The sequence below is a fragment of the Maniola jurtina genome, chromosome 22 (assembly GCF_905333055.1).
Source record: "Maniola jurtina chromosome 22, ilManJurt1.1, whole genome shotgun sequence".
Lineage (NCBI taxonomy): Eukaryota > Metazoa > Arthropoda > Insecta > Lepidoptera > Nymphalidae > Maniola > Maniola jurtina.
In genome coordinates, this window is record NC_060050.1 from 10,206,105 (window position 1) to 10,226,705 (window position 20,601).

Genomic DNA, 20,601 nt, shown 5'->3' on the forward strand with positions numbered 1-20,601 from the left:
CCTATGCTTCGAATTGCTAAAGCTTCATCTTTTAAGCCCCAACCAGTCTCGGGAAATGTATGTGAGTTTACGTAATATTATTACGAAGTGCTATAATATAAGAAAATATTGTGTAAATAGGTATATGATAATACTAAGTAGGTACATTACTTACAAGATTTACAACATGACACCGCTAGGAAACCTGTAACAAAAAAAAACATTCATTATTTTTGGCTTTCTTACACCAAAAAGTGTGCAAAATCGCCTCTTCATATACCTAGATAACACCTTTCACTCTTAATTACTGACAGGATCTGAGGAAGCAGAAAATTCCAAGACCAAAGATGACGACAGTTAGGGAACTTCTAACAAAACGTCGACGCTTCGACGTCACTGGCAGGTGTCAAATGTTAATACATTTGTTGCAAGTAGCCTTCTTCTTCTCTCTGGGCTGGTTTCCGCACTTAAATGCAAGTAGCCTTATGATAGCCCTATTTTTCTATGATTTCACGTCACCATAACCTAATATTTGACATATCGTCGAGGATCAAACCGAGAGTTACCTCACTCTAGTTCACTCTGCCAAGACTTTGGGGCGACCGAATACAGAAAGCTTCCGAAACTTTGTCTTCATCTAACAAAACTAATTCAAATCCGCAACTCTAGTCTGCAAGTAGGTACCTATAGTGTAAGGCCGTCCTTACACAGATAAGCAAAATGAGTGAAAGCAGGTATTTCCACCGGCCAGGCTCCCGTTTTAGGCCGAATGACTTGTCACTGATAACGCTAAGGTATTCAGCGAAACTTGTTAGTAGGGTAAAACTTTCGTAATATCATCATCATCACGATCAACCCTTTGCCGGCTCACTACAGAGCACGGGTTTCCTTTCAGTATGAGAAGAGCTTGGCCATAGTTCGACAGGGCAAGTGCGGATTGGTAGAAAATAATATGAGCCATGATAGCCTATAGCCTAGATTCTAGACTTCATGTTATAAGCTAGCTCTTGATAATCCTTCACAAGTGAGTCGAGTGCCAGTACACCGTATTTTGTCCTTATCAATTTTTTTTTAAGATAAACCTTCTTTAGGAGCATAGGTGATTTTTAAATGAGTAAACTTCAAGATCGCGTCACCGACATGCTTATTAATTATGTGTCTTCATAGTGATACCAAAAGTAAACAGCATTATCCGAACGGCATTGTACAGACAAACATACAGTGCTCGATATGCAAAACATAATGACCTTAGGTCGGTAAATACCACCAAGGAAACGCTTCCGCCTTATTTGTACCTCTAATTGCGTTAAAGTAGGTTAAATAGTAAAAGACTGTAATTTTGGACACGCCTACCTTTAAAGGAAATCGAAAGTCAACTACATATTTTTCTATTTTTGCTAAGAGAAGAAACCTAAGTATCAATATTGATACTTATTTAGATTAATTGATTATCTACATAAATTGTAAACACATAAAGACATAACTCAGCAGGATCCAAAGCTGAAGTGGCATTGCCAGGGCACGTAGTTCGAAAAACCGACCAAGCGTGAGTCAGATTCGCGCACCGCAGGTTCCGTACTTGGGTATTTTTCGACATTTTGCAAGAGTAATCAAAAACTATGCATAAATAAATATCCGTTTTAGAATGTACATGTAACATGTAATGCCCTTTCATATGATACCCCAATTGGTATAGTTATCTTACTTTGAAAATTAAAAACGCTAATCAATATTTGTTAATTTTGTTTTTGTGATGTTATCAGAAATTCACGGTTTTTGGATTTATCCCTTCATGATTCTAGGTGAACGGGAATTACCCTATAGGTTTTCTTGACAGACACGACAGACGGACGGACAGACAGATAGACAGCAAAGTGATCCTATAAGGGTTCCTTTTTCCCCTTTTGAGGTATGGTACCCTAAAAATAATAACAATAGGTAGCAGTTAAGTTGTTTCAACATAAAAGTTTAGTTAGTTAACACCTCTTTAGACACAGTATAAGTACTAACTTAATGTGTAAGTAACGAGCAAGTAACACAGAACTATCAGTAACTAGCGCCTAAGTACAAAAGTAAACATTTGTTAACATTACGTCTTCATAATGACATAAAGCTAGCAACCAATACAAGCTATACAATGTATTTCAACATACAAACTATGTTTACTGCATTCTTATTTTGTGGAAATCCTAATATATAGGAAAAATCCTACAGGAAAAATCTGAGATATCCGTCAATAATTTTAAAAATATAAAGTTTTGATGGTTTTGAACTGTTTAAAATACTTAGTAGGTAGTAGGTACGAGTAGGTTTTAGGCATCGATTTTAAACAAAGGAAAAATTTTAGGTTTTTGATAATATTTCATAGCCTCAAATTTTACACAAGATCTCAGTTTCTTTATTTTGTTGTAATAACAAGTAAACTATGATTATACTTCTAAATATTAATGTTTCTTGTATCTAAGCCTCGAGATGCCTCGAGTGTAAAATAAACTTGTCCAATCGAATCCTATTTTTAACCGACTGCGTCGAAGGGTTACGTGTTCGACCTGTATATATATGTGTAATTGTGTATGTATGTCCATTCCTTTGACCGCTTGTGTTAATGAAAATATATCATGCGATATTATAGGTCCATACTTCATACGGGCTGATTATTATATTATAGGTATAGTTTAAATTACGTTGGATTACATGCCTAAAGAGTTAGTGCAGCCAGATGTGGTCAAGTAGGTCAAAATCGCGCGTCTCACGGCCGCCCCCCGGCTTTAAATGATCTATAATCATTTGTTAATATTGTATATCTATCTGTATATTATCTTATAGGTAAATGGAGAAACTTATTGATTGACATATCCACGTAGGTATAGCTCGAACCGCTATGGGTCTGTCTTGAGATTTTGCATGTAAGTTTTCTTTAAAAAATAGGCTGAAAACTTATTTTAAACTAGAGAATGCCCGCGACTTCGTCCGCGTGGATTTAGGTTTTTAAGGATCCCGTGGGAACTGTTTGATTTTCCGGGATAAAAAGTAGCATATGTCCGTCCCAGGGATATTTGCTAACTCTGTACCAAACGTCAGAATCGGTTTAATTGTTGGGCCGTGAAAAGGTAGTAGACAGACAGACAGACAGACACACTTTCGCATTTATAATATTAGTATGGATTTAAGAAACTCCCCACTAAGAAATATTATATTCTAAGTTTTAGAATTTCTATCCGAGCGAAGTCGGGGCGAGTAGTTAGTTAATAAATTAAAAAAAATATCCTCCGTAACGTCCACCATTTTAATTTTGTTCATATAAAATGTAGGCTATGTCGCGCGGACCATAATAACGAATCGATTGACACCTCATTCATCACAAGTGTAAATCAAAAATTTATAACACTCCCGACAATTGAAGGTTACAGGTTACCGTAACTAGAAAAGAGCTGATAACTGTCAAACGGTTGAACCGATTTTCTTGGATTATAGCTAACAACACTCTCGATCAAGCCACCTTTCAAACAAAAAAAACTAATTTAAAATCGGTTCATTCGTTTAGGCGCTACGATGCCACAGACAGATACACAGATACACAGACACACAGATACACACGTCAAACTTATAACACCCCTCTTTTTGGGTCGGGGGTTAAAAATCGGCTGCGTAGCTTAGGGGCTGCAGTGAAACATACATGAATACATACACATATAGACTGTTTTCGGCTTTGCCGTAGTCGGGTAAAAATACCTAACCGGTTTTCTTTTATCAACGTTCAGTGATAAGAAGAAGAAGGAAACTTCCTTCGTCTTGAAGGTAAGGTGAAATTTTTGCTGCCGCAAATGATAACGGCTAAACCTTCAAAATTGTCGTTTTAACATATTTTAAGACTATCTTATACCCGTGACTTTGTCCGCGTGGACTACACTTTCAAATCCCTTAGGGATCAGGGGGCACGGCAGTGCCCCCGCCAAGACGAGCCAAACGGCGGCCGGGGCGCTACGTACCTTTTTCTCGAAGTGTTTCGCCGTATTTTCGACCCGTCATAACTTCGGTCTGGATGACGCTAGAAAGCTGAAATTTTCAGTATAAGGTGTCCTCAGCAAATTTACCAAATATACCAAGTATCAAATATCTAGCTTTTATGGTTACAGATTTATTGATACCTAAAATACGCCGATTTCGTCCCTCACTGATGATCATCAAAACCTCTACTCAAAACCTCGAAGGTACTTCCCGAAGTCCTAGAAGACTGAAATTTGGTATGTAGACTAGAAATTGACTACAAACTACAGGAAAATTAAGAAATTGGAAATGCCCCCCCTCTACGCCTCTTATGGGTGAAGCCAATCTGTAAATTCTGTCGCTAGAATGCTGATATTTTCAGGATAAGATGTCCTGGGCAGATTTATTAAACGCATTGAGTATCAATTGTCTAGCTTTTATAGTTTCAGATTTATTGACAGTCAAAACTTCTAGTCTGTAATTCTAGGGTACTTCCCGAAGTCCTAGAAGACTGAAATTTGGTGTGTACACTAGAAATTGCATACAAACTACAGGAAAATTAAGAAATTCAAAATTTTCCCCCTCTACTCCCACGTATGGGGGAAGCAAATTATTTGTAAAGTCTATCGCTAGAATGCTGATATTTTCAGGATAATATGTCCTTAACAGACTTATCAAACGTACCAAGTATCAATTGTCTACCTGTTATGGTTTCAGATTTATTGCCATTCAAAACCCCTCTAGTCAAAAGTTCCCTAAGTCCTAGAAGACTGAAATTTGGTATGTAGGCTAGGGATTTCATTCAAACAACAGGAAAATAAATTTTTCCTTGTCTGTACATTTAAAAAATGTGTTTCCTAAAGTCCTAAAAGACTGAAATTTGATATATCTGCTTTAAAATTGAGTTGCAAGATTCCACCCAAACAAACATAGTTACATACATTGGAAGTGGAATAAAAGCTTTTAAAAAAAGAGGTAACGATAGAGAGCGGGCCATGAAAATGATGTAGGTACCTACAAAAAATAGATCCAAAAAAAAATCTAGGGCACCTGCCAAAAAGAAATGAAATCCCACCAAAACATTTCATGTAAAATGTGGCCAAGACTCACAAGTTCATAATGCTTTCACTGTTAAAAAGTTATGAGATCTCTAGTAGAGCCAAGCCCCTAGCTAGCTTAGAATTGCGCTGCCCATGGGACCTATCCCAAGTCCAAAGTATATAGCTCTTAAATGCTCTTGAGTATATCACATTTATAACAATAAAGAACAAATAACTCTACTTACAAGCTCTGATTTTACAAACCCTAAATCTTGGTTAAAAAAGTACGGCTTGGCCGTTTAATGTTCGTGAAACTATTACATGACATAACATATTATATTAAGGTCAAAGAAATAGTTTGTTCGACAATTACTAATTTTTATTATACTTCATGATTGTCGCACAAGCTATTCCGGGCTTAAATGTCATATCAGATAAAAGTACCACGAACATTAAACGGCCAAGCCGTCCTTTTTTAACCAAGATTTAGGGTTTGTAAAATCAGAGCTTGTAAGTAGAGTTATTTGTTCTTTATTGTTATAAATGTGATATACTCAAGAGCATTTAAGAGCTATATACTTTGGACTTGGGATAGGTCCCATGGGCAGCGCAATTCTAAGCTAGCTAGGGGCTTGGCTCTACTAGAGATCTCATAACTTTTTAACAGTGAAAGCATTATGAACTTGTGAGTCTTGGCCACATTTTACATGAAATGTTTTGGTGGGTTGAATTTTCAAAAATCCTTTCTTAACAGATGTCAACGTCATAATAGCTATCCGCATGCCAAATTTCAGCCAGACTCGTCTAGTATTTTCAGATGTGCGTTGATAGGTCAGTCAGTTAGTTAGCTTTTACTTTTTTATTTATATTATATAGACATCTAGAGCCTGTGAGGACCAGACCTTCAGACTCCCAAGACATTAAAGTTTAAGGGTCTCTGGCAGGGGGTTTGTATACAAATCTTTGAACCCGTACATAACTTTAAAACTACACCTTTTTTCAAAACATTGGCAAACCACAGACTCAGGTATTCTTTTTTCATGGGATTACTAGGACGCAACGTAAAAACAAGAGTTCAACGGCCTCATATTATTATTGTGTTATCAGTACAAACATGTGATAACAGCCACTGAGCCTACTGAAGCTCGGGAGATAACATTCATTCATTGGGCAACTATGGGGAGAAAATTTTAATCATAGACTAACACCGGAATTCATAGTCAAGAAAGGGGATAGAAGAAGAATATTTTTATGTTTTTTGATTTATCGTGCAAAATGCCAAAAGAAATACAGAGTAAGTACGGAACTCTCGGTTCGCGTGTCTGACTCGCACTTGGCCGGGTTTTTTTCACATTAACATGCAAACAAGTACAACAAACATGCAGACAAAGATCTCATTCGTCCAGTTAAGCACTTCCTGCTCCCAGTTAAGTAACGGATAAATATTTATTTATTACAATATCTAGTTAACTTAATATAACCATGTATGTAATAAATAATAATGTATACCTGTTTGATTTATATGTTTAACTTTATCTGTATAAGGCTTTACATACAGACAGATATGAATGATCTTTGTTGCCATTTTTGTATAACTAGTTTACTAGCCCCAGCTTCACGTGATATGTACCTAACCTTTCTATAGACTAAAAATGGAGTTCTCATCCATACTTATCCATACTAAATATTATGAACCAAAGGTGCCGGTTTTTAGGAAATCCCGTGTATGCTCATGCCCATTTATCTAATGTCTCGTTTAAAATAAATAACTGATCAAATGCGAAGAGAAAAATACACACTGACTAACCATTAAAATACTTTAAAAAATTGTCCAGTAACAGCCATGTTTTTAGCAAACAGATAGGCAGTAGGATTTACGTTCGTGTGAATTTTTTTTTAAGTTCCTTGGGAACTCTTTAATTTTCCGGGATAAAAAGTAGCCTATGTCACTCTCCAGCCCTAGCATGGGCAGTAGATAAAATTATATCCCCGATTATATCCACTGATTTCTATGACATCAGTGGATATAATCGGGGGATATAATTTTTATCTACTGCCCATGCTAGCCGGGCAGGTCTTGAAATACGTACATACTAAGTTATATCCGCCCAAAAAGTAACGTCGATTCGTTGCTCCGTTGCCGCGTGTTTGAATGACAAAATAAAAGAACGTTATTATTAACTGCACATAAACACTTGAAGTTCTGATATCAATAAAGGAAAACTAAAGCCGAATTCCATTAATACAATCAATGACTAATACAAAAATAATCATCGATTGTTCCCCCATTCTGTAACACAATAGCATCATCACAAGAATGACAATAAGGGCGTAATAATGATTTTTAGATTACACAAAATGCGTACGTCATGCATTAGAATTGTTGATTCCGATCATGCAGTGTGTGCTGACCCTTATACTTTGTAGGGTTGGCACTTTATGTCACTGTTTTTGACTAAAGAAATTATTTATATCAACACACGACTACCTTTTAAAATAAGTAAGACTAAAAAATTTAAGGTCGAGAAGAGGAAATATTTGTTTTAAATGTGTCATCGGATTTGTTTTTTACCTTATTACTTTAGCAAAGTTATCAAAGTTTGTTTTGTTTTGAAATTTATTACATAATAGCAAATGTCAACGCTGTACTTTACGTATTGTACTTAATATAATAATTTAAGGATATTTTGATTAACTATTGCTATTTTTAACCCCCGACCCAAAAAGAGGGGAGTTATAAGTTTGACGTGTGTATCTGTGTATCTGTGTGTCTGTGTATCTGTGTATCTGTCTGTGGCATCGTAGCGCCTAAACGAATGAACCGATTTTAATTTACTAGTTTTTGTTTGAAAGGTGGCTTGATCGAGAGTGTTCTTAGCTATAATCCAAAAAAATTGGTTCAGCCGTTTAAGAGTTATCAGCTCTTTTCTAGTTTTCTTGTGGAAAAGAAGGTTAGATAACCGTTAGGTTGATAATATTATGTCAATTGACAAATGTCAAGCTGTCTAGATGGACGTGGCCTAGATACATAAATATTTATTTGAAAATGATGTTTTGGAAAACTCAAATACTTTGTCGGGGGTGTTATAAATTTTTAATTTACACTTGTTATAGATATTTTAGGGCACTCGATTTTAATTTTTATATTGATCTAAATATCAAATTCTGATTAATTAACTTTTTCTTATGGCAATTATAAATACCTATAACAAATGCTATATATACCAAACGTACTCAAAAGAAAAACTGACTGCCTGACTAGTGGCGTTTCTTTCCTACAAACCTGACAACACAAAAAAAAGAATTAAACATCCAATTTGGTGCAGTCGTTCATAAGTTATGCGCGTACATACATTTCGGCTGTTTATATATTATATCATATTTATAATATGATATAGCAGCAATATAATAGCAGTGATTTTATGTCTCTATAGCCCATGACTCACCACTAACAAACTTGTTAAAACAACAAGACTACTTTAGTTTAAGTATTTAAAACAAGGCTGATTAAGATTAACTTAATCTGTGTTAAGTAGGTATCTATTAGTGCTTTAGCAGTTTTTTATAACCATTTGAATGTAGTTATCTGAAGAAGATATAAATACTGTAAATATACACAAATTAACTATTTGCCCAACATCATGACGGTCAACAGTTTTTTAGGGTTCCGTACCTCAAAAGTAAAAACAGAACCCTTATAGGATCATTTTGTTGTCTGTCTGTCTGTTTGTCCGTCCGTCCGTCCGTCGTGTCTGTCAAGAAAACCTATAATGTACTTCCCGTTGACCTAGAGACATAAAATTTGGCAGGTAGGTAGGTCTTATAGCCAAGTACAGGAATAAATCTGAAAACCGCGAATTTATGGTTATATCATTAAAAAAAATGTGTTTCAATTTTAAAAGTAAGATAACTAACCAAGAGGGGTATCATATGAAAGGGCTTTACTTGTACATTCTAAAACAGTTTTTTATTTAGTTTTATGTATTATTTAACAGTTTTTGATTTATCGTGCAAAGTGTTGGAAAAAATACCCGAGTACGGAACCCTCAGTGCGCGAGTCTGACTCGCACTTGGCCGGTTTTTTTTACGGCAAATCACTTATTATAATATTTCGAGGTCTTCTTACGAAGCCACTTAAAATAAGAAGAAGACTAATTTTACGATTACCATTAAGATTTAACAGTTTTTATAGTGGTATACATATAAAGTAGTATAATAAAACTGTATTTAGCAAATGGAATATGAATATTCAATTTTTTAGTACCCATTTGTAGAACCAAAGAGCTTTTAAGTATCTATTTGAATAAATTGAATTTTTAACTTTCTTATAAATATACATCAAAGGGTTTTTTGACGTGACAACGTCTTATAATTCGATAGAGCCGGCTGCACGCACGAAAAAACATGACTCATGCGGCGTTACCTCGCTCTGAGGCGTTCCATGTAAGGCTTCAAGTGCAAGCGAGAGCGCGGAACGAGCGACAAAGAAGCACAATCGGCCTTTGTTGTCACGTTCAACTATCGTCAGTAAACCGACTTTACAGACAACCAATTTTTTAAAACAAAATCACCACCACTGGGATTCATAAATCAACATAGGGGGCTATGAAGTCTCTTCTTCTGCGTAGATTTATGTTATTAAAAATCCCGTGAGAACTCTTTTATCTTCGTTAACCGGAAAAACTCTGGACTGATAGAGCGATTTCCACAGGGGACGCCAGCAATTACACAACCAATGCATGATAAGAGAAAACAGAAGATATTTCCACTGCCGTATGTCTTGCAGGAAATATTCCCACTAGCAATTAAAAGCTACAATCCGTTTATAATTTTATATTATGGACGAGATAATTTTATTTTTCTGACAAGTCATAGAGTCTATCTATCCCTCGAAAAATAACGACACTACGCTCATAGACAAAATGCAGTTTATGCGGTAATTCAGAGTATAAGCTATCTCCTTTCAAAATTTCAACCAAACCGGTTCAGTCATTGTGTCGTGAAGGATTAACAATCATCCAAACCTACATATTTTATGATACTCGTATTATTAGGATGAGAAATTAGGATTTAACATAGGCCATCTTATAGCCTTTTATTCAAGACTATCACAGATTCGGAAAGCATAATATACTACAGAGTAGAGCCGATAAGAAATGAGCAGTTACCTGCTCAAAAGGTTAATGTTACCAACAAATAGCTATATGTACCTATCAATATCACAGATCTTAACAAAATCACAAAATATTAACGCTTAATACATAAAGATCGCACTCCTCTCCACTAATTTATCGACGCAAGCATTCCGAGAATGGAAATAAGATTTTTACCATTAGATTTTTAAAAATCTCGTGGAAGCTCTTTGGAGATTATTTTCAAATCTAAATCGACAAACAAACAGCCAACAAAATTAATTAATAAATGAAAATATATTCTTTTCTTCAGCTGACAACCCTATGCGGCATAAAGCATGCCGGTCAAGTGGCAAGCTTCCCGTCGCGCACCAGCGATCATAGAGCTGAATGACATTATTGTTGTGTTGTGAACGTAATCCGATATTGATTTAAGGTCAATGCCACTAATTATCTAGGGCTGTAACAAATTTTAACTACAAAATGTTTTAAAAAATCTTACTATACTCTAATAATATTAAAAAAATAAAAATTACAACTGGAAAGCGCCTATCTGTCTGTATGTTTGTTACCTTTTCATATCCTACACGTTGAATGATTTTGGTGAAAGGTTCAGAGGTAGCTTGCATCCCGGAGAAGGATATAATACAGCTTACTTTTTATCCCGGAAAATCAAAGAGTTCCCACGGGATTTTTTAAAAACGCAGACGAAGTCGCGGGCCTCATCAAGCAGGTAGATTGATACAGTAATGAAGAGATTTGTCAATTATAGCAGTTAGACAATGATACAGTAATGAAGAGATTTGTCAATTATAGCAGTTAGACAATGATACAGTAATGAAGAGATTTGTCAATTATAGCAGTTAGACAATGATACAGTAATGAAGAGATTTGTCAATTATAGCAGTTAGACAATGATACAGTAATGAAGAGATTTGTCAATTATAGCAGTTAGACAATGATACAGTAATGAAGAGATTTGTCAATTATAGCAGTTAGACAATGATAATAGGTATGTCGAAATTCAGAAGTTGGCTTTGTGAAAATCAAAAGGCAAGTAGGTAGGTATGTTGTATCCAAGACATGCATAGTTCAATAATGCATTCAAATTTTACTATTGTCGACACTAAAAAATCAATTACTGATTGGCAAATTGAAACCTGCTAATTTTTTTAGCCTAGTTATCTCCCTACCGGCAAAGCTGTGCCGCCAAGCGATTTAGCTTCCGGTACGATGCTGTGTAGAAACCAAAGGGGTATCACTTACCACCAGATGAGATTGCAGTCAAGGGCTAACTTGTATCTGAATAAAATAAAAAAAACATCGCCTTGGTTGCAGACAGAAATAATAAAAGCTTGTTGTAGAAATAGAAAGAATAAAAGTTGCTCCTTTTATATTATGAGTGATTTCCTCAAAATTAATATAACACATAACATCATTTCTATTACTTTATTTACAGTTCTGTGATCAATAAATTACTTTTTTATAAACATTATAAAATCTATTGCCTCATTCCAATATCACATAATTTATCACTTAGTTAACAATCAGGTTCTAACGGTACCTAATGTGACTTAACAATTTTATGACAAAAAAACGGGCAAGTGCGAGTCGGACTCGCACTCGAAGGGTTCCGTACAAGAAATAACACTTTTTAATTTTATTTTTTTTCGACGGCATCGGCAGGCTATTTTGAAATGTTTATTAAGTACCCATTTGTTGTTTTAGCGGCAATAGAAATAGGTACTCATTCTGTAAAAATTTCAAGTCTGTACCTATACACGAGAAACACGGTTCACGAGATACACCTCGCTGACAGACAGACGGACGAACGGACGGACGGACGGACAGCGGAGGCTTAGTAATAGGGTTCCGTTGGCACCCTTCATGTACGGTACCCTAAAAAACATCGATATATTATATTATTTACTTTAAAGTTCTACTACCGGTTACCATTTAGCTTTCAAGGACTTCGGAATTACTCTGTTTAATCGATACAAAGTGAATTAGGGCACGAGCAGATGGTAGGTATTCGCTGCAAATTGTCATGATGTCCTTACACGTTTTATGTGACATCTCAATTAACGACGACGGGATTTTAAAGAATCTGTTCAATCGATCCAATATGGAAATAAATACAAATAAAAAAGAAGCCCCATTAGCTTGAGGAGTTCGAATTAATCAGCCATAATTTACATTTAGGCAAATATAATTAACTCTAACAGGTGTAAATTAAAAATTTATAACACCCCCGACAACTGAAGGTTACGCAGTAACTAGAAAAGAACTGATAACTTTCAAACGGCTGAACCGATTTTCTCGGATTATATCTAAAAACACTCTCGATCAAGCCACCATTCAAACTAAAAAAAAAAGTAAATTAAAATCGGTTCATTAGTTTAGAAGCTACGATGCCATAGACAGATACACAGATACACACGTCAAACTTATTACACCCCTCTTTTTGGGTCGGGGGTTAAAAAATGCTGCTTTTTCAACCAAAAATATTTCGTGATACAGTTCGCTGACAGACAGATTGACGGACGGACAGCGGAGGCTTAGTAATATGGTTCCGTTGGCACCCTTCGCTTTTTAGTGTTAAAAACTTCTAGTAATGTACACTCGGCCTTATCGTTTTTGTTATCGATTTTACGTTACTAACGTTACAGTTTGTGACTACCATTGTAGCGATAGTCATTTTTGTCATGACATATCTAATAAATAATTCTTCATCTCCGAAATAACGATGTAGCGTTTTTTTGGGGCTCAAAAGAAAAATGGGACCCTTATTATAGGGTCACTTTTCTTGTCTGTCTGTCTATCAAGCAAACCTATAGGATACTTCCCGTTGATCATGTTTCATTGAATCATGTTTGGCAGGTAGGTAGATTCTATAGCACAAGCAAAAGAAAAAATTCGAAAACTGTGAACTTGTGGTTACGTCACAAAAGTGACGAGATAAAAGTGCTAGGGTAATCATGTACGATGGTACAGAACCCTTCGTGTGCAAATCCGACTCGCACTTGACCGGTTTGTTTATTTCTTTACAAGTGAGCCCTTGTCTACGATCTCATAAATGGTGGTAAGTGATAACGCAGTCTAAGATGGAAACGGATTAACTTGGTACGGGTATGGCAGTTTCATTAAACTTATACCCCTGACCGGTTTCTACGCAGCATCGTAGGCACATCGCTTGGTAGCGTGACTCTGCGGGTATGGTGGTAACTAGCTAAGCTAAAGCCTCCCAGCAGACCAGACCAAAGACAGTTTAGAAGACAATTTAATTTATTGTAATGTACGGAACTCTCGGTGCGGGAGTCTAACTCACATCTGGCCGGTTTTTATCATAATGAACCTACTAGTAGGTACATAAGTCTAGCAAACTAATAAGTTCCTACTCTGGTTTTGAACCTTATGCTTGGCTACTACATACTACATAGTAGCAAGCACACTACTGGATGACACAAACACACTATCTGGACATCCAGATGTGGACATCTATTTGAAGACAACGAGTAGGTACTTGAATAGGTAAATATTTGGACATTTCTAAGTGAACAGATCATAGAAGAGCATACACTATCTAATTGCACCCACCATAAACAGTGTCCAAGAGCAAATAATATAAACACACTATTGTGAAAGTGTATGTTTGTTTGCGTCGACCGCGTGACCCCGATGACCTTCGGGCCCACCGTTTACTAAATACTAAACACTTAGAGTTGGAACACACTAACTACATTACGCACTACTATTTATCGATAAAAAATGCACAAAATCCGTCCAATTATTTTGTCCGCACATTCATCAGTGCTGTTTTAGATTTTTAAAATGCCCTTAGGAACCCTTTCATTTTCGGGGATAGCATATGTCCGGGGTGCTAGCTATCTCTGTACCGCATTCCGTCAAAATCGGTCACACGGCAACCACAATGGAACAAATTAATGCTTTCAAAGCTTCAAGCGAAAGATTATAGGCATATCTCGCTGTTACCTTTTTGCAAAAATGGTTTATTGAATCAAGACAAATAAGATAATTTTACCTGACTGCAGTAAATTATGATATTTGATGTCACCATAAGTATTTGCACCTCGTGCACCGTTTATCTTGGTTCTCCGAAAACAGTGGGTCTAGCGACTTTTTGTCAAGCGAATTGTCGCTAGTGTGTAGACGTTGTGTGAGAGGAGATCTCGAACGGTTAGCGGCGGCGTGACATTTATAATATTATAATGGCCCGCACAGACTATAATAGCACTAATAGCCCAATACTTGAGATAAGGCTACTTGTGTAACCTAATAATAGGTTACTATTAAAGTTATCTGATCTATATGCGATATTATCATCGTATTGGCTGTAACTTTTCAGGATTCGGTAGATATATTTTTTTATTCTTTAAAGCCAAGCATTTAACCACAATCACACCTCATCGTATTGGCTGTAACTTTTCAATATTCGGTAGATTTTTTTTTTTATTCTTTAAAGCCAAGCCAACCACAATCACACTTGATGAAAAGCGATGTTGCCTAAGTTGGGACGCGTTTACCTAGATAATGGCTATTCGCGATTTTTCTTACTCGTAGGACCATTTTTATGCTTAGTTTGAGGATAATTAGGAATAGTTACGTCACACGGCTACAAATTCTTCATTAAAAATATCGATTCCTAGAGTTTAAAATATTCGAATTGATTAGTTGGTCAATTTGCCTTTGGAATATTACCTTCCTATTATTTCTAAAACACGAGATTTTTGCTTAGTTCGAGGGAAAAATTTAGCTTTGAACAGATATAAATTATGCTCTTTGTTAAGAGACGTAAAAAATTAATTATTTGACTTGATCACTTGATCAATTTGCTCAGCAGAATTGCGGATATTGCCATAAGACTTGGCCGGTCTCATCTTATGGAGTGATCGCGTCGGTGTACGCAATTTATGATAAACTACCCGAGTAACCTTGTAACGTTGAGCAAAGCAAGGGCGGAACACTAGTCCATAAATAACATTCGAAATACACATAACTGTTACAAAGGATTATAGCCTGTAAGTCAAAGATAAAAGGACTAAATTAGGATCAACAATAAATACCTAGGTAATAGGTAGGTACATAATATAGCGAGATGCTAAACACAAAACACTTTCTCCTGCAAAGACTTTCTATGTGACACTGAGTAGGTACTTGAATGTAAATATTTGAAGATAATTAGCTGTGGTATGTTCAGTTGTAATAAATATTTTCTGCAAACATTTTTTCTCTAGTCTCTACTATTAAAAAATTGTAAGCCATTTGTATGTGCATAATACCATCTAAAAATCAGTCAAGTGCGAATCGAACTCGTAGGGATTCCGTACCACCGTACAAGAAATACTTAATACTTTTTAATTTTGATCAACCCATTGCTGGACCACTACTGAGCACAGGTCTCTTCTCAGAGTGAGAAGGGTCCAGGCCATAGTCTGCCACGCTGGCCCAATACGAATTGGCAGATTTCACACACCTTTGAAAACATGGAGAACTCTCAGGCATGCAGGTTTCCTCACGATGTTTTCCTTCACCGTTAAAGCAAGTAATATTTAATTGCTAATAAATGCACGTAACTGAAAAGTTAGAGGTGCGTACCCGGGAACAAACTTCCAACTTCCGATTACGAGGCGGACGTTCTAACCACTAGGCTATCACAGCTTTTAATTTTTTGATATTTTTATTATTTTGTTCCTCCTGCTGACAGACAGACGGACGGAGGGAGGGTATATAGAGCATTTTTGGGTCGGGGGTTAATGAAAATAGGAACTAAGGAATTGATTTCCTCTCTAGTGACAATCTCCTCAAAACGTTAGCAAGATAACGGAGAGCTGAGCTGTTGAAATCACGACAACTTATAATGTTTTATTACTTAGTAGTATTTTCTAAACGTATTTTTACTTATGCGTTAAGATTCGTGAGAAAACATTGACGAAATGCAACGGTTTAATTGGTCAACTGTTACGTAAATAAATGCCCACAGGCGAAGTAGAAATTCACTTGTGAAGATGGCCATTGACCATTACAGAATTGTAGCTAAATTCTTTCAATCATTTTTATTATAAAATCAATCAATCGACGTTCAAGAAAAAATTACTTAACTAACAATTCTTCATTCATACCCATATATTGATTGGTTCTTACGTAATATTCACCATCGTATGCCAGACTAAACGATAACTTCAGTCTTCAGCTATGCTCAGAGTAAGTATCTCTAAATGATCAAATCAGAGATAAGGTAATCTGTAAAAAATCAGAGTAACCGACATTTTTTTTTATTCAGCCCACAAGTTAGCCCTTGACTGTAGGACCTACCTAATCTTACTAGATGGTAAGTGATGACTGATGATGAAGTCTAGATGGAAGCGAGCTCACCTGGAAGGGGTATGGCCTTAGACTCAGCAAAGTCAAAGTTCGCTCTTTAGATTTCAGCTATACGGATCTCCATAGCCGATATCCCTTCGATTTCGATTTTATCCGTCGAAATTATTGATCATACTTGATTTTATTTTAGTGTTTTAAAATTACAATTACAATCCGGGTATCTTTAAAAGAAGAGTGAATAGGCACCTTCTAGGTGAACGCGTCCCATCTTAGACCACATCATCACTTTCCATCAGGTGTGATTGTGGTCAAGCGCCTATAGTGAATAAAAAAAAAACTATCGTGAGTAACTAGGCGGGAGGGAGCATCTACAAACTTGATTTATTGATCAAACGAAAATGGTGAGTAACCAGTTAATCACTAGCCGGCGCGTGTCGCAACCCTCGTGACTGATCCGACCATCGCTCGGCTCCCTAAAATATTCTAGTCAACCTTCAAAGTGTTAACCTTTACACTTCCATATCACATAAGCTCATTTCACATCTTTAAGCTTCTACCACCCATCGTGCCAGATATCATCATGATCAACCCATTTCCGCCCCACTACTGAGTACGGGTCTCCTCTCAGAATAAGAAGGGCTTAGGCCATAGTCTGCCACGCTGGCCAGTGCGGATTGGCAGACTTCACACACCTTTGAGAACATGGAGAACTCTCAGGCATGCAGGTTTCCTCATGATGTTTTCCTTCACCGTTAAAGCAAGTGATATTTAATTGCTTAAAACGCACATAACTGAAAAGTTAGGGGTGCGTGCCCGGGATCGAACCCCCGACCTCCGTTTCGGAGGCGGACGTTCTAACCACTAGGCTATCACAGCAGTGCCAGATATACATGCCGCAATTTACATATGCGTGGAAAAGCAAATGGAAATTATGGCGATAACGGATTTATATACAGGAGATAGGCGGTTTGATCACGGGTACGCACTTCCTAACTTTTGTCTGCTAATCCGCACTAGGCCAGCGTGGTAGACTAAGCCCTTCTCATTCTAGTAAGAAGAAACTCGTGCATGAGAAGAGTTGATCATGGTCGTGAAGATGATAAAAATCGTGGAACCAACTCCCTTGTAAAGAGGCGGATCTACAGATTTCAGAAAAGCAACACATTAGCAGTTCTTCTATGGTTCACTGCGATGTTCGAGGCGCTAGGCGGCGCGCTATTTTTTAACCCCCGACCCAAAAAGAGGGGTATTATAAGTTTGACGTGTGTATCTGTGTATCTGTCTGTGGCATCGTAGCTCCTAAACTAATGAACCGATTTTAATTTAGTTTTTTTGTTTGAAAGGTGGCCATCGAGAGTGTTCTTAGCTATAATTCAAGAAAATCGTTTCAGCCGTTTGAAAGTTATCAGCTCTTTTCTAGTTACTGTAACCTTCACTTGTAGGGGGTGTTATAAATTTTTAATTTACACTTGTTATATAAGGTCAAGTGGGGTAAGAGAAACATACTTTACTGGTTTGTGAACATTTTGGCCTTCAGCTATCAAAATTATACATTTATTTCGATATTAATTGAAACAAATCTTCGCTTTTGAAATATACTAACATTTTTTTTGATACAGAACTAGATTGTTCGTATAATTACAGCACAATTTAGCAACAAAGCTAGGTCATAAAAATGTTCCTCTTACCCGAGATTTGGGGTAAGAGGAACACTCGATACTTTTAAGTAATAACTCGTGTTTTTAAGTGTTTATATAGCATGTATTAAATTTTTTTTTGAGTTAAGGGAATGAAAACCTTACCTCGTTAAAAAAAAAGGTCTTATTTAGGCTGACAGCATACAAAAACGAAATTTGGGGTAACAGGAACATATAGGTAAGGTCAGAGGTGCTAAACTTTTTCTGGTATTAAATGAACGTATTAAAAACTAGCTTTCCGCCCGCGACTTCGTCCGCGTTTTGGTTATATCGCGCTTGGCACAATTTTTCAAAACATGAACCCCCTTTAGTGTCCCGTGATCGGTTAAAATGAAGCCTATGCCCCTAGCCCCGGGTGTCAAGCTACCTACCTTCCAAATTTCTTAAGATAGGTTCAATGGTTTAGGCGTGGAAACGCAACAGACAGACAGACAGACATACAGACAGACAGACAGACAGACAGACAGAAAGACAGACTTTCGCATTTATAATATTGGTCGGAATAGTTGGGATAGAAATGTATTCTAAAAACAGATATGGTTTTAGTGAATTTCTTTACTTAATAACAATTTAAAAAATTAACTCGTAAGAAACAAAACAAACTTCTAACAATTTTGAACTTTTCTCACTTTGGCCTATACGCGTAATTGTAAACAACAATGTATCACAACAAAAATACTGTCACAAACAATAACATTCGTAGTGAAATATAAACTATAACATAATGTTTTGAAATATAACTATAACATAATGTTTTGAGGCTGCATAACCTGACAAAGTGCCACTTTTAACGGCCCTAACTGCTTCTAATAGTTTTTCTTTCGGGTAAGAACTTCTATCGGTCTTTTTTTCGTAAGCTCGAGGCATTTTGCTTTTTCTGTAACAAATAAACAGTTAAACAAATCATGGCTATTTACGGAACGTGTTATACCGGCTGACTTTTTAAGTCCTGGCCAAAATTTGTAGGATAAACCTTAACCTTTTGTATTGGACCAACTTTCGTACTCGAAAAAAAAAAAATTACTAAGTATTTCATACATTTTGGTCACAGCTGATCGATACTTTTGTATGCAACAGCTGACTTTTTATTTAGAAAAAGTTGTTCATATTCATAGGTAGGTTTATCCTACAAATCTTGGCCAGTACTTAAAAGTCAGCCGGTATTTTAGTGGATTTTAAAAATGTTTGTTACCCCCTGAAACCGGGAAAGAGGAACATATGTTTCTCTTAACCTAGTACAGCCGTTCCTCTTTCCCAGCTTGCCATTTTGAAGGTTATGTTTTTATTGACATCGAAAAAGCACTAAAAACACACACTACAAACAATACAATACGTAGAAAATAAAGATTAAACGTAATAATTACACTTACCATAGCAATCAACCGCAAAACTGATGTTTTTAATATTTTAATAACACAAACAAGGAACGCCGCTAGGTCTAGGTTTTTTTAGTTTGACAACTGCTTTTTTTTCTCTTTTTTACTCGCTTATCTGCCGTGTTGTAGCGCCATGTATCCAAGAATATATGAACTACGCCTAATACTGTTATATCAACGTAGTGACCATAGAGCTCGCCGTTATAGTTTTCTTTTTACTAGTTACAGTTTCTCTTCCCCCCGCGTCCCTCTTACCCCACCTGACCTTAAACAAAATAGGAAGGGTATACAAGTTACAACATAGTGTAGGTAATGTTTACTAACGTCAGGCTAAGAGTCGATTAGGTCTTTCCTACGATAAAGTTCACACAAGGTTCACACAAATCAAAGTGCTACGAACTGAAACTAAAACAATAACTTACGCAGCTGCCTAATGACTAATTTGTTATAACAACACGTCACTCCAATGTTATCGAAACTATGTTATTACTAGCTGATGCCCGCGACTTCGTTCGCGTGGATGTAGTTTTTTTAAAAATCCCGTGGGAACTTTTGGATTTTCCGGGATAAAAAGTAGCCTATGTGCTAATCCAGAGTATAATCTATCTCCATTCTAAATTTCAGCCCAATCTGTCCAGTAGTTTTTGCGTGAAGAAGTAACAAACATACACACACACACACACATACAAACTTTCGCCTTTATAATATTATAGTGTGATTGGATAGGGCACCTACTTTCGCTAGCCCTTGTGAATCAGTAGAGTAGGTGATTAGTTCTAACTTTAATTTGCGCGCCCCACTTCAAAGCTCTATACATATCTATATCACACTAATCACACTTCACACTAATTACTAATCACACTAATATTATAAAGGCGAAAGTTTGTGTGTATGTGTGTGTGTGTGTGTGTGTGTATGTGTATGTTTGTTACTCCTTTACGCAATAACTACTGAATGGATTTGTCTGAAATTTGGAATGGAGATAGATAATATCCTGGATTAGCACACAGGCTACTTTTTATCCCGGAAAATCAAAGAGTTCCCACGG

At 36.5% G+C, this 20,601-nt stretch overlaps 1 protein-coding gene across 1 annotated transcript in view; it reads right to left on the reverse strand.

Moving 5' to 3' along the window:
• Positions 1-20,601, reverse strand: part of LOC123876959 (inverted formin-2) — a 97,382-nt gene that overhangs the window by 36,407 nt on the left and 40,374 nt on the right. Inside the window, exon 3 of the mRNA XM_045923414.1 lies at positions 155-184. The gene's annotated coding sequence lies outside the window, so the exon portion shown is untranslated. The remainder of the gene's footprint in view (positions 1-154; positions 185-20,601) is intronic.